The 20,947-nt window shown below is 41.3% G+C and overlaps 1 pseudogene; it reads left to right on the top strand.

Annotated features, from left to right (window-relative positions):
• Positions 1–20,627, top strand: part of LOC149145228 (origin of replication complex subunit 2 pseudogene) — a 38,235-nt pseudogene extending 17,608 nt beyond the window's left edge.
• Positions 20,628–20,947: the final 320 nt, after the last annotated feature.

Raw genomic sequence — 20,947 nt, 5'->3', positions numbered from 1 at the left:
AGGAAGAAAAGATTGACCAACCGATGTCTTTCGCTTTTGTCGATCCCGTCTTCTCTCTTTGCCTCTTGCTCCCAGCTCCTTGCTCTCTTGCCGGCCCAGCTACACACAGATCCTGCAAACACAAGAGAGGGAAACTACAAGAAACATGTACTCATAACTGATGCATGGATTAGGATGAATCAAATATACAGATGAAAACAATACATCATTGCAATACAAGTATATAGGAGAACATCAAAATCTTTATTGATAGAAGAAAAAGGTTCTGAGAAGGTTACAACCATAAATGGCTCCAATCCAGCAGCACCTCCCCAGCAGCAAGAAATCTCCTCTTCTCCTCTATAAAAGCAATCACCCAATAGCTCTAACTGTAAACCAACAGCACTTCCTTGCTTTGCACAAAATTCCAGCCTCCCTAGACCTCATAGAAGAGCTCTATATATAGGAGATTTGGAGAAAGGATGAGTCAGCTTGAGACTGACCTAAAGCTGCCTTGTGTCCTCTCCCTCTTCAGTTAAACTTCAGTTCTTGAGTCCACTTGGAGATCCTTGCTTCCACATGGAGATCAAGTACCTCTTACTCATCATAGGGTGAATTCCTTGAACCAAGTGTCAGTTTGGAAGCTTCCTGGGCAGTTGACACCTTGCAGAATGACTGTGCCACCTGGCCAATCTCGCCCAGCGCAGGTAGCCTTCATTGGTTTTAACTTTCAGCGCAGGTACAAGGAGGAGCAGTTGACATTCAGCGCAGATGCTCAGTGGAGCAGCTGACATGATCCAAAAATAGCTTGTTTTTGAGTGTTTTCAGGTGGAGAACTGATAGGAAGTGCTGTGGTTTGTTGACCTTGTTCCTCTAGGGGTAAGAACAACATGTTTAGGGACTGAGGATCCCTGTAATTATTGACATTTCATGCTCCATGCTGCGAGGCACAAAAATGTCTATAACAGTTGCCCCCTAAAGTATGAGGTCATTTATCGGGTGAAATGCTTTATCCAGAGGGTCCGAAGTTCATTCAAGTGCTGAGAGGTGCCCTGTAATACAATACAATACAATATATTATTTTTCATTCTGTTTTCATGATCTAGCTGAGGGGGGCATTCCCATGCTCAGCTTTATAAATACATTTTGGTACATAGAACAGACGATCATCTGATGGTAGACTGATAATTTTCTGCTGAAATTATCATCCTTTGAATAGGATGATCATCTGTTGCAATGATGTACATGACAAATGCTTTTATATTTCCTGAATATGTATCGCAGCCCGGATGGATGAAACTAGATCCGGGGTCTTCAAACTCGTTCGATCTTCACTCTAAGTACAAGTCGATCCATGTGAGAATTTGGCTGAAGTCGAACATGGAAAGACATCGCTTGATTACCGGTCAATGATGAAAAACCGTTAACAAGCGCGAGAGGAATCACCGATAATGATAATGACCCTCAAGGTACTGCAGTACAATTCACGTGGCGTGAATAAAGGACTTGGCGTCGAACGCCACGCAAAATCTTCTGGTCGAAGGTCATTGATGTATACCTGTCGCCGGAAGTGAGAAACTTGCCATTGAGGCATGCAAGCTTCAAAGTACTGATGAGGTTGTTCCTAGATCAACTTCTTGGATAATGAGCTAAAGTCAACAAGAAGCGATCCGTCAAAGGAGGGCCTTAATGAATCCCACATCAATGACACGGAACGGAGCTAATGATTTTAGTGGAGGTGAAAACAAACTGTGACATATGATTCAGGGTGGCGATCATGAATGGATGAAGGATAATGTATGGCAGTGGATGGGACACAGTTGACACTTTCAGAATGACCTCTCTTGAACATATAACGACACTGATGCGATGGATCGATAGCATTACCCCAAAATGTGGATGGTTTGGCGAAGACCATGGTGATGAGACCGGTGAATGAAACAACCCAACCAGATGTGGTACGGAAGAAAAGTGTCATGTTCAAGAGCGACTTGCTACCATTAAGCTTTGATGTTCTCCCAATTTTTCCCCAGTCATTTCTGACCAGTACCTCTTTATTTTTGTCAAGCTTGAGGAGGATAACATATGCTTGTTCTATAACCTACCCTTCGGGCAAGCCCATCGCTATGATTTAACGAGCTTAGCGATAGGGAAACTTGTTCTCGTCTAAAGACAAGTTTGTCGCTATTTAATCATTTTAACGAGTCTAACGACAAGGAAAACTCGGTCCTTTTCATTTTTAGAGAGTCTGAAAAGGTACAGAAAGTTAACTCCATAATTCCTTTTTCGTCATCTAATCCCTTAAGTCCGAAAAAGTATAAAAACAATACAGAAGGGATGGGTGTTCGGTACTTTTAACGAGCCGAACAAGACAAGCGCTCGATCTTTTTGTGTAATAATACCTCAGGTCCAAAAAGATTAAAGTCTAAAAGAGGGATAGCTCTTCCGGTCCCTTTAACGAGCTGGAAGGCCAGAACTCGGCAAACTTTTCATATTTTACGAGTCAGAAAAGAGCTCAAAGATGACTCGTCTTTTGAGGAACGAGTGATAAATAGGGATAGCAACTGATTACAGGTACAAGTTGGAATTTTCCAATCACGGCAGTGTCACAAGGATGGCTAGGTGAAATCACTCTTCGCAGATGTTCCTCAAAATGGGTAAACACACAAATGGAAGTGAATGATCGGCCAAATGACGGTGGAAGTGACGGTGCACAAACACGACCAAGGCTTTTATGGCTGATGAATTTACGATCTCAGAAGGTTATTTACCAGGATAGGTTCTTTTTTTAGATAAAAATGATCTTAAACTCTGGAGGGAACATTGCTCACTGCTTTTATTTATTTTTTAACGAGCATGAAGACCGCGTTAAAACTGCTCGGATCTTGCGTTTATTTTTTAACGAGCATGAACCATGTGCTAAAACTGCTCGATATACCAGTCATAAGATAAGAATGCCTCCTCTAAGGATCCATTTTTTATAGAGCTTGCGCCTTACCACAGCTATGCTCCAACTCATCCTCCCTTTATGTAAGTTCCGAAAACGGTTAATCTTAAAACCAGATAAATAACCGCCCCTAGCTTGCACTCCAAAAGGTTTGCATGCCCCCAGGTATAGGGTAGGATTTCGAGGCTACCCCTCCTCTCCCCCACCTCTGCTTTTCTTTGGGTGTTCACAGCTACTTGTCATCTTGCCAATCTAATGTTAACGATACTAGTCTTCTCGTTATTTTAAGGGGTCTTACGCGGTACTTGTCTTCCCGTCGGCCCAACTTTTAACGAACAGCTATTCGTGACAAGAGAAGAACACTACTCAAAGACAAAACATTGGTATTATTGAGGGAGGCTTGCCTCTTTCTTATTATCCGAAGAGGGTTCTATTTGCTGCCGCAAATCAATCTCTTTCTTCGGCGATGTCTATCATTAGGTTACTCAAAGATGGTTACCCTATGTCACAACAATAGAATCTCTTTCTTTGGAGGCTGCCCCTACTTATCCTTCAAAACATTTGTTTTAATGGGTGAGGCTTGCTTTTCCCCAAAGATGGTTACTGCTTATTGCAATAAGGGAATTCCTACTTGGGCATTGCCCACTTCTTTAGACAAAGGTGAATGACTCTTTTGCCAAACACATAACTTTAACAAAAGAATATTATTCCAGAACAACCCCTCTTCCATCCACGGACGGGGTACGGACTAGTCATATTCTTCTGCGGAAATTCTACCTTATACCCAGGGTTTCTTCTGCCCGAAGCAGACCAGGGTGCATGCCCCCTGGGTACCAGTCCCTCTCTTCAAATCACTCGCATTCATCGGGAAGGAGGACTGGGGGTGGAGGCATATCTTGAGTGAACAGACCATTTAGGATTGGTATTTGACTATTTGCGATGCGAGATCCCGGAAATGAAAGTTGGTCTACGAGCTTGACCACCCTCCCTTCGTGTGGAAAACACATTACTCTAAAGAGTGAGGAGACTATCGCTCCCATGCAATAAATATAGTCACGTCCAAGGAGTAGGTTATAATCCAAGGGTCCTTGGACGACCATCACGTTCAAATTAACGGTCTTCCCTTTCAATGTAACAGGCACATTGGGGAGGATTCCTAATGGTCGACTGGTTCCTTTATCAAAACCTGAGAGATTTCTTAACTCAGGTAAAAGCGCCGGGGAACCCAGTGCTTTCCAAGCAATAGAGGAAAGGATACTCACAGACGCCCCTTCATCAATGATAGTACCAGCCATAATCATTCTATAGATCTGGACAATGATTCTGAACGGTATACTGGCTGGTAACCGGGGTCTGCCTAGTTGATTCCAATCAAAGGATACAACCAGGTTGCTTGGTGGTGGGACCGAATACACGGCCGGGTATGACCCTGATGATGTTCCTTCCTGCGATAAAGGAATGGGCGCATTGCCCTGACGCTCATCAGAGTCGGTGCTAATGAAAAGAACCTGGATGGTGTCATCCTTATTCTCTTCAGTGAGCGTGTCGCATGAAGATGACTCTTCGGCGACGGTGTCATTTGAAGATGAAACTTCTGAAGGTAGAACCGGGTCAACTGCCATATCGCCCTTTGGACTTTCGTCTGGTCTGGATTCAGTAGGTTCATTTTCAGTGACCGACGCTTCAGCCGACCACTTGAGCGGGCCAGCTGTATTTTCAACCAACGAAGGACTTGGCACGAGTTTTTTGTATCCAGGAGGAAGTTTTACCGGTGAAACCGGACGATCTTCCAAAACTCTCTTCGCTTCGTCTAAGAAGGGACAACGGTGGATGGCATGACTGCCTTCACACAACTTACAGGGGAATCTTACTCCCCCTTTTTGTCTTGATCCTTCACTTTCGCTGGTTGACGGAAAGCAATCAACCTGATTGTCAGAGGTTGATGCCCCCGAATTGTGCAGACGAGGGGACCAGTCCCTTAGTATCCGGGGAATACAGGGACAATCTCTGTGGAAATGGTCTCCTCTACATATGACACATGGCGATTTAGGCCCGGTCTGTGCAGTGGGTGGGTTTTTGTCAGATGTCTTTTGCTTGCCCCCAGTCGCCTTAGGCTCCTTCTTCTTCTTTTCTTTCTTCTTCTTTTCCTTCTTCTCCTTGGGAGGCTGACTTTTTCCGACTCTACCTTGCAAAGACGAAGGATCGGAGGAAGAACTTTTGGAAGTAGAAGGCTGGTGGGCAGCTCTAGACTGATCTAACTGTTGACTCGATTGATCAGGAACCATGGTGGCCTGAACTACATTGGTTGAGAACAGCCAAACTGGCAGGCCTATTGTCAGTCCTGGAAGCGACAATGTGGCCATATGGGGTGCACCAACTTCTCCCCAAGAGGAGAAAGGACTAGGACTTCCATCTTCTGGACTTCCTTGGTTGGGGCGTTCCATGTTCTCAACTTACAGATCAACGCGGGAATAAGAGGTGATTATGTTCCGTTTAAAATGAATTTTATAACGACGCTTTATTAGACACAACTTTGCTTTTTCATGTTTTAAGAGTCGAGAAAAAGCTAAAGATGACTCTAGTCGCCTTCGATGTATTAACGAGCCCGAAGTGACAAATGCTCGGTTGGACTTTTTCAGTTATAGAGTTTGAAAAAGGCCAAAAGAAACTGCTCTGGAGATCTAGGCAGAAGGTGTGCCAAACCTTTCGCGAAACCACAGAATACGTTTTACGGTACGGGTGGTCAATCTTCGTGAATGCTGTGTTCACTGCATCGCGATCAGTAGGGCGGCCGACATGGCTTCCTAAGGATAAAGGCTTTATTCCTATAGGGGTCTCCCAATATACTCGACGGTACGCGGGAGCACAAGTCCGTATTGATACTTATCGCTTCACCGTGGAGGAATCACCCAACCACTCAACGCTAAGATATCACGTTTAACGACGCCGGAACACGTCTCTAGCTTAGACCTCTATGTGTTTGCATTATGTTTCAATGCGTTGTTATGTAAATTCAATTCATTTTAATGTTGATCTTGCTTAGCAGTTTGCCTTTAAGGATCACCACGAGATGTATATATACAACTTCCTAAATGCAATCTAAGATGAGAAGCAAAACTTTTCAATCTTTCAACTTTGAAAACCTTAATCTACTGAGGGAAAAGAAAGACATCAACTTCTCACACAGATCATAGAACACACACTAAATGCACTTTTTCCTAAATCAACATGCAAACTGTCAATAATGCATATGCACAATGCAGATATTTCTTTTCTTTATCCTTAATGTTGATGTAAGACAAAAAGGAAACTGTTGTATAACTTTGAATCTAATTTCAAGCGAAAGTAAACAAGCTTGTCCAAAATCAAAAGACACCTTAAGATCGACTTGTTTAGACACTGGAAATGTATAGATTCAAACCACAAAATGAAAAACAAACAAACTCAAACAGCCATGAACAGTAATAAAACTAGCTCTTAAGATCACAAAGACACTTTTACAGTTCAGGATCTAAGAGGCCACAGCTATACTGGTTTGCTTTTCACAATGGGAAACTGTAACTGAGACAAGAAATACTGAAAGAACAATCACAGTTTCATCACACAACTGAGGCGGAATAATGTCAAGGAAAGTTGGTTTACAGCAAGTACAAATGACAAGCAATCAGCAGCAAAATAACAGTGAAAACAGGGCCAAGACTCAGTGGGAAACCTCAGGAAGACATAGCCTAACTGGTTCAGCGCAGGCTCTGGTCTGTCAAACTGACTCTCAGCGCAGTTCCCGAAGGGAGTACCTGCGCTGAAATGCAGACTGCCTTTGGACAGCCTGCACTGAGACACGAGAGTTGCGTTTACAAGGGTTTCCGGGTCATAAAAAGCTCAAAAATTCACTGTTTTTGCTGAAATAAAAAGCTATAGGTCAAGTACAAGCTAAGGGATGATCAAGAGGATGAAAAGCTATCACAAAGAGCACAAGAGTCCTTGTGGATCAGCTCTTCAAATCATAAACTTGCTCAGAAACTGAGCCAGAGCAGCTGCCCTCTACTTTGCAATTGAAGGACTCAATTGCAGTTCGATTTGGTGCTCTCCTTGTTTATGAGATGAATAGCAAGAAACACAATAAACCAACAAGATACTAGTTTCCCCAGCGGAGTCGCCAGTTTGTTGTGGGGAAAAGTATCCGACTTGGAATGACCCTATCCCGACTCTAAGGGTGATAGTTCCTTAGCAACAACTGAAAGTAAAGCTTTGATAGTTTTCCTTTATGAAAATACAGAGAAGGAAGAAAAGATTGACCAACCGATGTCTTTCGCTTTTGTCGATCCTGTCTTCTCTCTTTGCCTCTTGCTCCCAGCTCCTTGCTCTCTTGCCGGCCCAGCTACACACAGATCCTGCAAACACAAGAGAGGGAAACTACAAGAAACATGTACTCATAACTGATGCATGGATTAGGATGAATCAAATATACAGATGAAAACAATACATCATTGCAATACAAGTATATAGGAGAACATCAAAAGCTTTATTGATAGAATAAAAATGTTCTGAGAAGGTTACAACCATAAATGGCTCCAATCCAGCAGCACCTCCCCAGCAGCAAGAAATCTCCTCTTCTCCTCTATAAAAGCAATCACCCAATAGCTCTAACTGTAAACCAACAGCACTTCCTTGCTTTGCACAAAATTCCAGCCTCCCTAGACCTCATAGAAGAGCTCTATATATAGGAGATTTGGAGAAAGGATGAGTCAGCTTGAGACTGACCTAAAGCTGCCTTGTGTCCTCTCCCTCTTCAGTTAAACTTCAGTTCTTGAGTCCACTTGGAGATCCTTGCTTCCACATGGAGATCAAGTACCTCTTACTCATCATAGGGCGAATTCCTTGAACCAAGTGTCAGTTTGGAAGCTTCCTGGGCAGTTGACACCTTGCAGAATGACTGTGCCACCTGGCCAATCTCGCCCAGCGCAGGTAGCCTTCATTGGTTTTGACTTTCAGCGCAAGTACAAGGAGGAGCAGTTGACATTCAGCGCAGATGCTCAGTGGAGCAGCTGACATGATCCAAAAATAGCCTGTTTTTGAGTGTTTTCAGGTGGAGAACTGATAGGAAGTGTTGTGGTTTGCTGACCTTGTTCCTCTAGGGGTAAGAACAACATGTTTAGGGACTGAGGATCCCTGTAATTATTGACATTTCATGCTCCATGCTGCGAGGCACAAAAATGTCTATAACACTCCACAGTTGCCTTAACTGCATAATTGCCTCATGCAACTCCCGCATGAGCTTCAGCGAGAATGCTATCCCACTCAAAGTTTGGTAGATATCTTTACAATATTTCATCGGCCCCCATTTTATACAAATTTCCTGCAGTGACTGAAAAATTGGTCACGAGCACTACCAACTCCTTCTTTTGCTGGCCTATATAGCCTTCCGCTGCCATCCCCATACTCAAAAAGTGAATAATGTCTGCAAAATGGTCATTTGCTACATGAACCACAAAGATCTACGTATCTCGCAACCCTCCCTCTAGATTATTAGGCTCCTCTCCTATTTCGATCCGTGACAGATGGTCAGGTCCCAAATTTAACCTTCTTGGATTCACAATGACTTCAAAGTAATACTCCTGAAATAGTAGCAACCATTTGCAGATCTTCCCCCCCAACACAGGCTTATTGACAAAGTATTTCAAGGCAGAATGATCCGTGTACATATTGAAATGCCCTCCTAGTAGATAATGCCTAAATTTTTGCAGCACGTACACAATATCCAATCCTTCATGCTCAGTCATTGAATAATTTTTCTCGGCCTTCAATAACTTCCTACATGCAAAGGCTATAGGATGGTCTATTTCTCCTTCCCCAGCCCATGTTAGCACTGCACCTTGTGCAATGCATGATGCATCGACATGTACTTGAAACTCCTTTTTCCAATAAGGGAATACCAAGATCGGCGTTGTGACCATTTTTTCTTTCAACACATCTAAGTTGTGCTGGAATTCCTCGTCCCAAAAGAATTTCACATCCTTCTTTAGCAGTTTCTCCATGGGCGCAATAATTTGAGCATAATATTTGATAAATTTTCTGTAGTATCCTGTATGTCCCAGCCTCACACACAGTTTTTTAACATTCCTAGGGGCCTCTAGATTCACAATTACTACAATATTTGCAGGTTCCACCATCAATACTTTCTTGCACACAACATGACCCAGCAAGATCCCAAAAGGAACACAAAATATGCATTTTTTCAAATTTAGCGCGATCTAGTATCTGCTACACATATCTAACATCAAGCGTAGACTTGCGACATGGCGCTTCACTAATCCAAACACCATCCTGTCATCAAAGTATACTTCCAAGAACTTATTAATGAACTCCTTGAACACTTCTATGACTACATGGGAAAATATCACAGGCGCATTCTTAAGCCCAAACAACATTACAATGTATTGAAAATAGCCCCACTCTATCGCGAAGGTTGTTTTTCTCCTATCCTTTGGCGCTATCATGATCTGATGATACCCTAGAAACCATCAATAAAGGAATAGGCCTCCTACCCTCCAACATTGTCTAATACTTCATTTGTAAACAACATTGGGAATGGGTCATGAACACACGCATCATTAAGCTTCTGCAAATCTACACAAATCCTTATTTCTCCTTTTTTTTGTTTTCCTAAACCACCATCGGGCTCACCCAGTCTAATTCTTCAACAGGTTCTATGATGCATGCCTCCAGCATTTTATCCTACTCTTGCTAAACCTTTTCCTTGTATTTAGAATTAAGGCGATATGGCATATGTTTAATAGGCTTTGCATATGGCTTGAGAGTGATATTCATAATGCCCAAATCACCAACTATGCCCTTTAAATCTGAAAACTTAGTAGGGAAGAGATCCTAGTATTCGCAGAGTAACTCAACAACTTTATCCATGGTAGCGTCATCCCAATAATCTCCAATTTTCACGAACTTCGGTTCTTCATTAGTGCTAATGTTTACTTGCTTTTCCTTCAAAGGTGTAGAGATGTTTGAGTTTTTTTATTTTTCGGCTTTCGACTTCGTGACACCCTTCTGCCTCTAGAATATTAATGTTTCATGGGTCATCATATTCCTCCTCAGCGGTCACATTATAGCATTCCAACGCATGGCGCAGCTAGGTGCTCCAGTTTGGTTGGATCCATTCCCTAGGTTCCATCAGTGTTCTCAAGATAACCACCTTAATTTCTTGTAGTGCTTCATCGATGCTTGCGAAGCCATCCTCAAAATTGAAGGTCAATAAGAATCCTTCCTTCCTTACATCCCATTCTGCGGTGCCATGGCAGAGCTCCATTTCATGGGAATGGTGTCCAAGGTATGGAAAAATATGTGTACCCACTCTTGCTATGTTTTTATTCCCCATGCTTTAGTCCATTTCACTAAGTGATCGAGCGGATCATCCCTTCCATTATATTTCTCAGTCATTATGGTGTTAGCATGCCTAAACCATAGCTTCATCATTCTTCTATAATCTCGCCATCTAGCAAAGTTATCCTTATGTGTACCCCACCATCGTGTGGGTGTAGCACGCAATGCCAAGTCTAATGCTTGGAAGTAGTGATCCTTAGGGACTTCACGCTCAAATTCATCCAAAAACAGATCTACGCCAGTCAAACCATCATAATAGTGTAATTCCCTCACCTTCGATGAAACACAGCGTAGTGAATTCATCATCATATTGCATTGCAAGGTAGACACTTCATGTAAGCGATTCTGTAACTGTTCTAATTCATAATTTGAGTCAGAGGTGTAGGAAATCTCCCAGTCCCATCCAATCCTCCCATTTGCTATCACATTGATCCAATCTTGATCTGGTGCTGTCATTTTGTAGACCTGATCCAGTTCATCATCACTTTCTTCATAATCATGGATTAGTTCAATATATCGCGCACCTTCTTTAGGGTCCAATGGTACTATAACCCGAAGTGACTTCCTTTCAAATGACATTATCATTTTCTTCAAATTAATGACCCCATTCATATGAATATCCCAGTATGTTCCCAAGAGTGTGGGTTAGGGATTATTGTCGTCAACGATTTCTATAACTTCAAATTCTACTACCGTGCTCGCATGGGGATGATTTTCTACTGGTCCACCATTCTGAGTTGAATCAGAGACCATTGCAACATAGGTCTCCCATCCTTTCCCAGCTTTGTTTGGGTAATATGTTCACTTCAAACCCCAGATCCAAAATGACCTGGTCCATCTCATAATCACCTATCTGCGTGGTGAGCCTTATTTCATGCCCTGTTCGTGCCTTATGTTTTCCAATATTTATGACTACATAGTGTCCGTTAGGGGCTTTCTATTTTCTGGCACATTTATTTATTAGTTCCTACAGGCCCTCCACAACCTTGTTGTCACGCAATAACTTCATGCAAGTCTCCAAAAATGTAGTGAGTAGAGAGGGATCAACCTCTGTAGGCACGCTGATTTCTTGCACCTTGTCCTAGATTCCTGAGGTGGAGGCCTCAATGATGTTATTCTTAGCTTCCATAAATGTTTCCTTAGTGCGATCCAAGTCAAAGCCGACTTCATTTTCTGGTGCTTTGCGGACCCATCCTTCTTCTTCAAGCTCTTTACCCTTATCAACTCCAGTCGTCATTCCACTTCTTAGAAAATGTTAACGTTTTGATATTCTTTTCGGGGCTCAACCCTCATCATCTATAGATTTTGTGTAGGCTGCTGAGGCTCTATTTTCTTCTCTTGCATTTTAGCTATCAACACTGGTCATTCTTCGATAGTATAGTCAAACTATCTACAATATTGACATGACAGGTGTGGAGGATTCTACAATTCTCACGTGTAGTACCGTGGTTGTCCGAAATTGTAGCAGATAATATGAGTGCAACCTATACCAAGTCGTCCTCCTCCATGACCCGTTCCTCGACCCTGATATCCTCCGTGCACTCCTCCAACACCTTGATCTAGGGGCCGAGTTTTTGCTTGCATCCAATAGGTAGGCGTCCTTTCCATCATTAGCTCATAGCTTAGACAGTGGCACTCATTGTGGCCCACAGATTTGTAGAAGTTACAAAACAATTGTTGGGTTGTCTTGATGAACTTTTGAAGTAAATGGAAATTATACGTCGCATGTTGTCCAACAACCTGAAAAATAGCACACCAGAGCACAACCCCCATGCTCGGCCCTACTAGGGCTTCTAGATTTAGGGGAATTGGCCGCCCTCCTCTAATATAATTCATGTAGATTGGGCAGTGATCCTTATCATGCCCTTGTCCCTTACACTTCAAACACCAGACTTCTGCGTGCACTTCTGGTTTAGTCTCCTTTTCTTTCTTCAAACTTTATAATTCTAGGTGTAAGCTAGCTAATTGTGAGTGGATCTGTTGTACTCCCAAGTTCATATCCTGAATAGGTGATGCATGCAACTTCATCATGATTTCCAAGGCTTATACATGCATTCCTATCTTCCTTTGTGATAGAGAAATTCTCAGGTGGGGTAGAAGAAAATCTCATAAACCATTCGCGATGCTGACTATTTGTGAGCTGCATGTTAGCTTCTCAAATCTGACACTTCAACGATTGATCTAATTCCCAAGGCACCTCATCGACCCTCATCATGATTTCTTTGAATCCAATTACTAACTGCAAATCAGACTTAAGCTTACTAAACTCCTTGTTTAAATTCGCCTTATTATTTGCTAGCAATGCAAGAGGATTATCAAAATAATACTTAATATACCAGGTTAGCGGCAATCCTGCAAAGTAGTAACCAACTATGCCTTCTTTATGTTGTCATTAATGACCTGTTGCACTGTCCATACAGGATTCGCAACAAATAGAAAATCCTCTGCATCTTCACTTCCTATGCCTTTGAATATTTGCATCTTCATTGTGTTCTCCATGTTGAATGGTGGTGGTGGAGGTGGAGGTGTGGTTGAAAGTGTATGAGGTGGATGTGGAGGTGGTGGCCGAGTGGAAGGATGATTTACTTGAGGAATCCCCTAAGTGATTATCTGAACAACACTTCGCGGTGTAGTTTGCCTCGCCCCTTCATCGTCACTTGAAGGGGGTCTAATCAATGAACTATATTTTGGTCCTGATCCTCCGCGATTTCTAAAGATTCATCCACTTCGCATAGCTCCGAACATGAAGGTAATGGTATCACCCATTTTTCACACTACAACATCTTAATACAAGAATTCAATGATCTTAAATACTTTCATCGCAGTCCTTTGAAAAATCTTTGCTCCGCTTCGCTATAGCTGACTGAGGTATGAACTGCAAATTTTGTAACAAATCCTCCAATAATTCGATGGAGCCACTGATCAACATCTCGCGCAATCTTGCTTTTAGAGTCTTCTAATCGACACACTAATTCAAGAGTCCACAGTATAGGATTATTGAGCTTCCACCTTCCTTGGCTATCTATCAACTTAGCCAACCATTCATACAGCTCAATGGGGAAGGTGCAGAAGAAGATCTCATGTATCTCTGTATACACATACTTGTTCAGCCATTCTTCCTTCAACAGGCGCGAGTTCTTGTTTTCTTGTGCCATGAACTCGTGAATCTTTCAATCCAACCACTTTTCAATCACTTTCTTAGTCGGATTCCAATGATGTGACATCACACATCTCTTCAAGTAGATCTCGGTCCTGGCAACAAAACCATTTGTTGGCTTAGGGGGTCCTAACCCAGCTTCATAGTTAGTTGCGCCAACCAACAAATACCTACACTACTGGATGTTTCGGCAATAACACGTGTGGTACAAGCTCCAATCTCACCCAAACCAATGTGGGGGGATGCAAGAACCATGATTCTGCATCTAGAGACTAGTGTGATGTCTTTTAGCACCTCAGATATGCCTTCACGTAGATCGATAAAGTCTTAGGGATCACCATTGTACTCTATTAAAATAACCTTCAGACCTTCGCAAATGTCTACGATCAGTCCTTGCAGACCTTTAACAGTCAATTTTCCTACTTACATGCATCAAAGAGCAGTCCTTAATTAGTTTTCGCGTAGACTTAAGTTATTAGTAAACATAAGAGAAGTCATCAAAGTCTTTGCAAAAGTACTTGAACATGCATTACTTACATCATTAATAATTATTCAAGAGAAACATGCAACATTCAATCAATATCTCATAAAAAAAATCATTCATTGACAACATATAACATTAACAGATATGAGCTTCATCTTGATCAGGGTTTCTGAGGGACACTTGGTTCTCTCTCTTTGAATATGTGGTTGAGACGACAATGGCAGCACTATGGACCACCTGCATGCCAACAGGCCTTCTCACAGGCCATAAGGGAAGGGAGACATCGAGCAGAAGAGGTTTCAATGGCCGCATGACGCTCGAGCCTTTTGCTGAACGACCCATGGCTCGAATCTTCTAGCGATCTACGGATCTTTCCTTACCCCTGAGCACAAAGAATCCATTGGGGCAGGCAGAAGGTGGAACAGAAGATTGAGAGGTTGCGATGGGATGCAGAGACGAACACCTAAGCACCCTAACAAGCAAAGGGCCTACGGGAAATGGTGCGCACACAAACGAGAAGGTAAGGGTTTTTGTAGCCATTTTTCTTGCACAGTAACAGTCCCAAGATCAATGGATTTTTAGTGCTCAGAATGTTGGATCTGGCTTCCATAGTGCTATATCTGGCAGCCTAGCACTCGATCTGGCAGTCTAGCCTTCCATGCACTTTATTCAAAATCCTGCATCAGGCCATGCTGTACTCGAATGGCAGTTCGGATCTAGGAGGCGGCGAAGTGTTTCTAAGATCGTTGAAGAGGGAACAAAGACGTTGGCAAACACAGCAAATGTAGCATGTGGCTGGAACGCCTCCACTCCAAACCTGCTAAAAGAGCCAATAGAGCCCATCTTCAGATCCACAAAAGAATTAGTCTCCCCATCCTATTGGCTCCAATCCTGAACTACCCTGCCCACACTGGAGGACATGCCCGGATCTAGATCGGGAGCTGTACACAAACAAAATGCACCAAAGGTTGACCACGCATCTAATGGCGCAGATTAGACTAATGCATCCCTTAAGGGTAGACACTGTTATATGAATGACCTCACGATGCTAGAGCTGAACAATTTTCGGGGGAACCGATACCATATCCTAGATCACGAGCTTCCTATAACCACAAGGGATCTGAAATGGGGTAATAACCTTAGATCGACCACTGATTCAATAGATCTAGTGCTCAACAAACAGAATAGCCCACAACAAACCCAGATCTGGAGGCCTACTCACAGAAAGGCTCCTCTGTGCCCTGGATAATAGCCCTTGATCGTAGATCAGATCTAGCAACAGAGAGCTGCGACGATTGTGCAGGAATAGGCAAACACCCCAACTTTGGATCTTGAAGCATCTGCTCCTGAAATGATCGAAGGTAAACAAAGTACCCTATTTATCAGATCTATGGAAGGGAACACAATATGCATCATTATAGGGAGATGGGAGGAGATAAAAACACTCAAACAAAGGATACAAGACAGGATAGGAATTCCACCCTTACAACAACTCTTGATCTACACAAGAAAAGTATTGTAGGAGGAGCGCAAACTAAAAGAATATGACATAGACAATGACTCAACCATCTGCCTTTGTACAAGACTCCGCGGAGGTTGTTCAGGCACAAGCTCAAAAGGACCTGTTTCCTTCAAAGATGCAGTAAAAGGGAATATGGAATCTCAAGCACAATCAAAAAAGCAAGCTACAACCCCTGGTGCCTACATTGTCGAGTAGACAACACAGAACCCTGCACTAACAATTGCTATACCCAAGGTAAAAGAAATACATGTTGATTATTTATCTAAAGTAGTGATATGCAGGTTCAATGGTTTTTGGCCAAAACCGGAAGCCCTTCATCAATGGATTTACTCCATTTGGACAGAAAACTGTGATATCCACCTTTGTTCAAAATGGTTTTTTATTGACAAATTTGACACAATAAATGACAAGGAATATGCACTGAACGAGGGACCATGGTTCTGGGGTAATGCTGGCCTTTTTATGACATCTTGGTTTTGAGAATTTGACCCAAACACCATGGTGGTTTCCAAAATGCCCGTGTGGGTAAAACTATACAACCTCCCTCTTCACTTTTGGCACATCAGAGTATTAGAAGGCATTGGCAACACCTTGGGAAAATTCTTAAAAGTAGACAATGAGTGCTTTTCCAAGGATATCTATACATTTGCTAGGATTTGTGTGGAAGTTGATCTCAGTCAAGGATTACCAGGCCACATCCTCTTACTCCACAACGAAAAGCAATAGGCCCAGCCACTGGATTATGAAAAAACTACCTTTAGATGCTGCATATCTCATCAAACTGGTCATCTACAATGTGCGTGCCCATAAAACAAAAAAGATAGGGAAAGAAGATAGCCACCAAAGCCGAAAGGATGGCAGTTTTCAGCCACATGGACAAAAGACATAGAAGGGGAAAAAATACAGAAACTATAAACACATTTCAAGAAGTAGAATATCTAGGAAATAATCCAGAACACAGCGAAAAAAAATTCCACACAACCCACAAAATGAAAAAAATCAAATTGAATCTGCAACAGTTCTAAAGACAACCAATCCACAGTAGCAAAGTGAGAATTGCATCCTAGGGCAAGAAATTGGAGGAAGAAAGTGAGCACACTCTACAGAAAGCTCAAATTCTGAAAAAGAAATCTCGACTGCCAAAATGAAGCATGAATGTCTATTGTAATAGCCACACCCAACAATGAAGGTTGGCGGAAACTGGAAAAAAAGAAAGGTAGGAAAGCATAGATAGACAACAATTTGTTTTAGATCCTATTTCCAGCGAGACAAGTTTTGATAAAGAATATGTTGATTCAGCATCTACAACATGTAATTTTACTCAATATGAATAAAATTACGATTTTTCCATGGGAAAAAACATTAACAGAGATAAACAGAAATACTCAAGAACTCTTCAGAAATTGTCTTTATTGATCTTCAATTCAGGATTACAGACTCAAAACATCCCTGTGAACACAGCTGTAGGGGTCCGCGCACTTAACATCGGACTCTTCCTAGGCCTCTATGCACTCAGCTGCAAAGCCTTTCTTATTCTATCCTACCCAGCTCTCTATCTCCGCCTTCCCTTCTCTTCATTATTTCCTCTTTCCTTTCACTAAGACTCACTACTTATAGAATTTTTCATACAATGCCATGGTCCACGGACCATGGGTGCATCTCAAAACCGACTCAAACTTATCCAAAACAAAGGGCTATGCCCCTTTTACCCCTGTTTAGCTCCCTACTCCGATTCCACAAATCACGGAGACTATACATTATTTAAAAAATTGTATCCAAAAATTGGGTTATCTTAACACCAAACTAACCCAAGGATCCCATCCCAACACATGTTAATTAATGCAAGTCTAGAACATACTTTATGGACTTGAAATGTTAGAGATTTGTATGCCAACATATGATGATGTGTTTTTTTCAGCCAACAAATCAAAGTACAATTCAACATAATGCAAAGATCTTTCATTCAGAGGATATTTAATTGTGTAACGCCCAAGTGACCAAGCCGACAGAGAAACGCTCAGTGAGATGATGAGAATGCATTAAAGAAGAATGATAATGATTTTGACAAATGTCAGGATAAAGGATTCTATGAGGACTGAAAATATCTGCGAATGCCAAAGAATAATGCGTTGAGTACACCTAAGAACATCGAAATCTATTCCCTGTAGAGTTTGACCTCTTCAACATTTGGCGATAGATATTTTCATATTTATTTTGTTGTGTCAAAAGATCTGTATTTTGATAAATCTCACTGCAGGGGTCGAGAAATAAATATTTCACTATAGTATCTCACAAAAGGGGCATTAAAGAAGTGCAATCCTAACCACCTATGACTATGGGACACTGCTCTTAGCTCCTTCAATTATGCTGTTAGATTGTGAGGTATAAATTTCACTGAGGCCTCCTTGACATCAGGGTGGCACATTTTCATGGCACAAACAAGACAAATGGGAGGTGACAAGAAAGCAAAGTGATGACATCATTGTTGATATGGGAGTGGCATGGAAAATGAAGTGAATGTGGAGGTGAGGTAAACAAAATGCCCACATGGAGGGTGGCATGATGGCAAGGCATTAATTCGAAGGCAATGTGGCACAGAAATAACTACAGGTGATGTGAGTTGGAAACGTCACTGCATTTTCTAGTGGGCAGATGATAAAATTTTAATGTTCGGGAGGAAAGTGAGATGCGCATGGTGCCAACATGTCACCTCGTCTGCATGACATCCACGTGTTTGCGTGCATGAAACTTAGTGGTGTGATATGTCTAGCATCGTTGAATGTATGGACATCTCCACTATTGGATCATGGCAGCACACATATTCCATCGATGCCCCTCTACCCACTAGTTTTGTTTGTTGCAACCTAATGTGCCTAGTGCCTAGAATTGTTGTGAAATACACTATATGGAAATGCACCTATATAAAAATGGTTGTCATCACCCAGGAAAAAACAAATGGCCATGCTTGGAGGTCTTGAAGCTATCCCCACAAAATGATATTAAGCCCCTATGTTGCTCATTGAAGACTCTGATAGGATCTCATCCTTAATTTCCCATTAAAAAATATGATGCCTATCGAGCTTATTAGATTGGATCAAAAGTTCATATATAGTTATTATATGTAATCTGTGCTATTGGCACCCAACAACGTTATACATTATGTCTTTAGTTTGAGAAGGATTGAAGCAGTGTTAATAATTGGAGTAGCGCTTAATTGGAGCAACAATTAATATGTCACCATGGTTGATATTATTGTTTAATAGTACATTCTTATTGCATTCATATGTTTGGTGTGCCCATATTGCAGTTGTCTTCATATTTCCAGACATGGAAATTGGAGATATGGAATTAGTGTTATAGTATATATATCGACATATAATGGTGGTTGCTAATAGATCACTAGTTGCAAGCATTAAGTTAAATCTCAACGACCTGTATACCTTATTGATTGGCCTACCATGTATGCTAGAGATCTTCACATTATGGTGAATATTACAGTGCGTATGGTGGAAATCCAAAAATATTATGGTTCTTATTCTCTGGCCACATAATGTCATATAATGGTTCATTGTAGAAATCAAAATCACAAGACTTTGTGTCATTTTATGTCACTGTATCAAGAAGTATGGTGATGTAGGTTTTTGGGTGTGGATCTGTAATGTAGACAGTGTTAGGAAGAGTTGATTCCTATGACTCTCCGAGGATGGCATCTCAAGCATTGTTGAGGTTTATTATATCTTTGTCCAGATTTGCACTTCATTAAAGTATGAACAACATAGTCAAAGTCAAAATTGCATCAGTAGCACTAGCTCATCTTCCACCTCCATATCTCCTTCAACTTTGGATACCACCAAAAATTATGTATTTAGAAATGACACCGCAAGGGCACTTAACAAAGTTCATTATCCCATTTGATAGTGTTGCCACAAATGATCTTCAGGTGTTTGTGACTAATAAACATATGTTGAGGCTTGGTTGGGCTAAAGCATGGATATTTATGATTAATTTAGGCAAGACTTCGAAAAGCTTCAACTTGGTGAAATATTGATCCTTGCTATTGAAAATCCACAGGATAATATTGTCCAATCTACAAGGTTATATAGTCTATTCAATATTGTAACTATAATGTAGCAACAACAAGATGAAGTGGGATGCTTTCTTGATACTATTCAAGGCATCAGAGGAAGTGAAGAATTCAGATTCTCTCGAAACGACTTCCTATCCAAAGAAGCTGGTGGACTTGGACAGAAATTTGGGAAGAAAATATCATATATTAATTTGGTTGATGAGAAAGAATTGAGGGATGCACTTCTGGCACTAGTTCCAAAACATGTGAATGAAAAAGTAGCTCTCATTGAGAGTTATAAATATTTTTGTTCTAAGTGGTCTTTTCCAATTGAGGTGTGGCTTTGGACTTCTCATGTATGGGTTTGGATTGAAAAAAAAAATGTTTGAAGACTTTTCTTCCTCAACTTTGACTGATGGTAGAGTAGTTGTGATAAATGAATATCATCCATCTATCAATTGAAAAGTGTTGTATCTACTATTTTTAATGTCTTATGGGATCAAGTGGACAACATGTTTGCAAAAAAACAAAAGAAAAGATACCTCACATTTCAATCCACATTCCTTACAAGAGTATATTTCATTTCTTGATGGATCTTGTGGTAGTGAGTCCGTTTTTGCTGTATATTTTATTATACATAACATTAATGGACCAGGCCTTAGAGAAAGTGAAGCACGACAATGCCTTGTTGTTGTTGCAGCCTACTCACGAGTTTGATTTGTGGCTTTTGTTGATCATGAGAATGCACAACTCTTATGGGAAAAGAAAATGACCAGAGCAGAATGCAAGTGGTGGTGGTATGACACCACAACGTATGCACCATATACTATCGAATGGAATTTCTTTCTTTTGATTCTTGCAAACACATGAGCTATGGAAAATGTGCAAATTGCAACAATTGTTTTACGGAGTTTGACCCCCAATGCACAGAGCATCTTTATGATACTTGTTGATTATCAACTTGTCCATGATGAGGAACAAGGATTGCATGTTCAACGCTTATGTATCTTATGCAGGGAACAATTTCTTTCTTATTTTTGCACCACTGTTATGAATACTATATTCTTACAAGTAACCTAGGAGAGCACCGGTATTGAAACTTGTGTTCAAACTACATTTTGGATATGATATTTGTTGCTAGACTAATTTTTCTATAAGGGGCAGGAAGAAACGGATAAGAGTACTTCTTTGGTTAGAAGCAATTCATGAAGTAATTTTTTTTTATAAATTATTAGGAATCCTCACCCCAACATCTCAAAAGAACATTCAAGAAGACTCTTCAATGGGGTTAAAGTCTTCGTTGATGTCGTACTATTGATACTGAAGACTCTAAAAGAAAATATGAATTATTGGTCTAAATCATCAGACAGAAAGGGCATATTCCTGCTTTAATATGTTTC

This window comes from Pinus tabuliformis, chromosome X (assembly GCF_031772625.1).
Source record: "Pinus tabuliformis cultivar Carrire ecotype Pingquan chromosome X, CPIR1, whole genome shotgun sequence".
Lineage (NCBI taxonomy): Eukaryota > Viridiplantae > Streptophyta > Pinopsida > Pinales > Pinaceae > Pinus > Pinus tabuliformis.
Note: the sequence above shows the minus strand (reverse complement) of the source record. Positions and strands in the feature narration are given on the sequence as shown.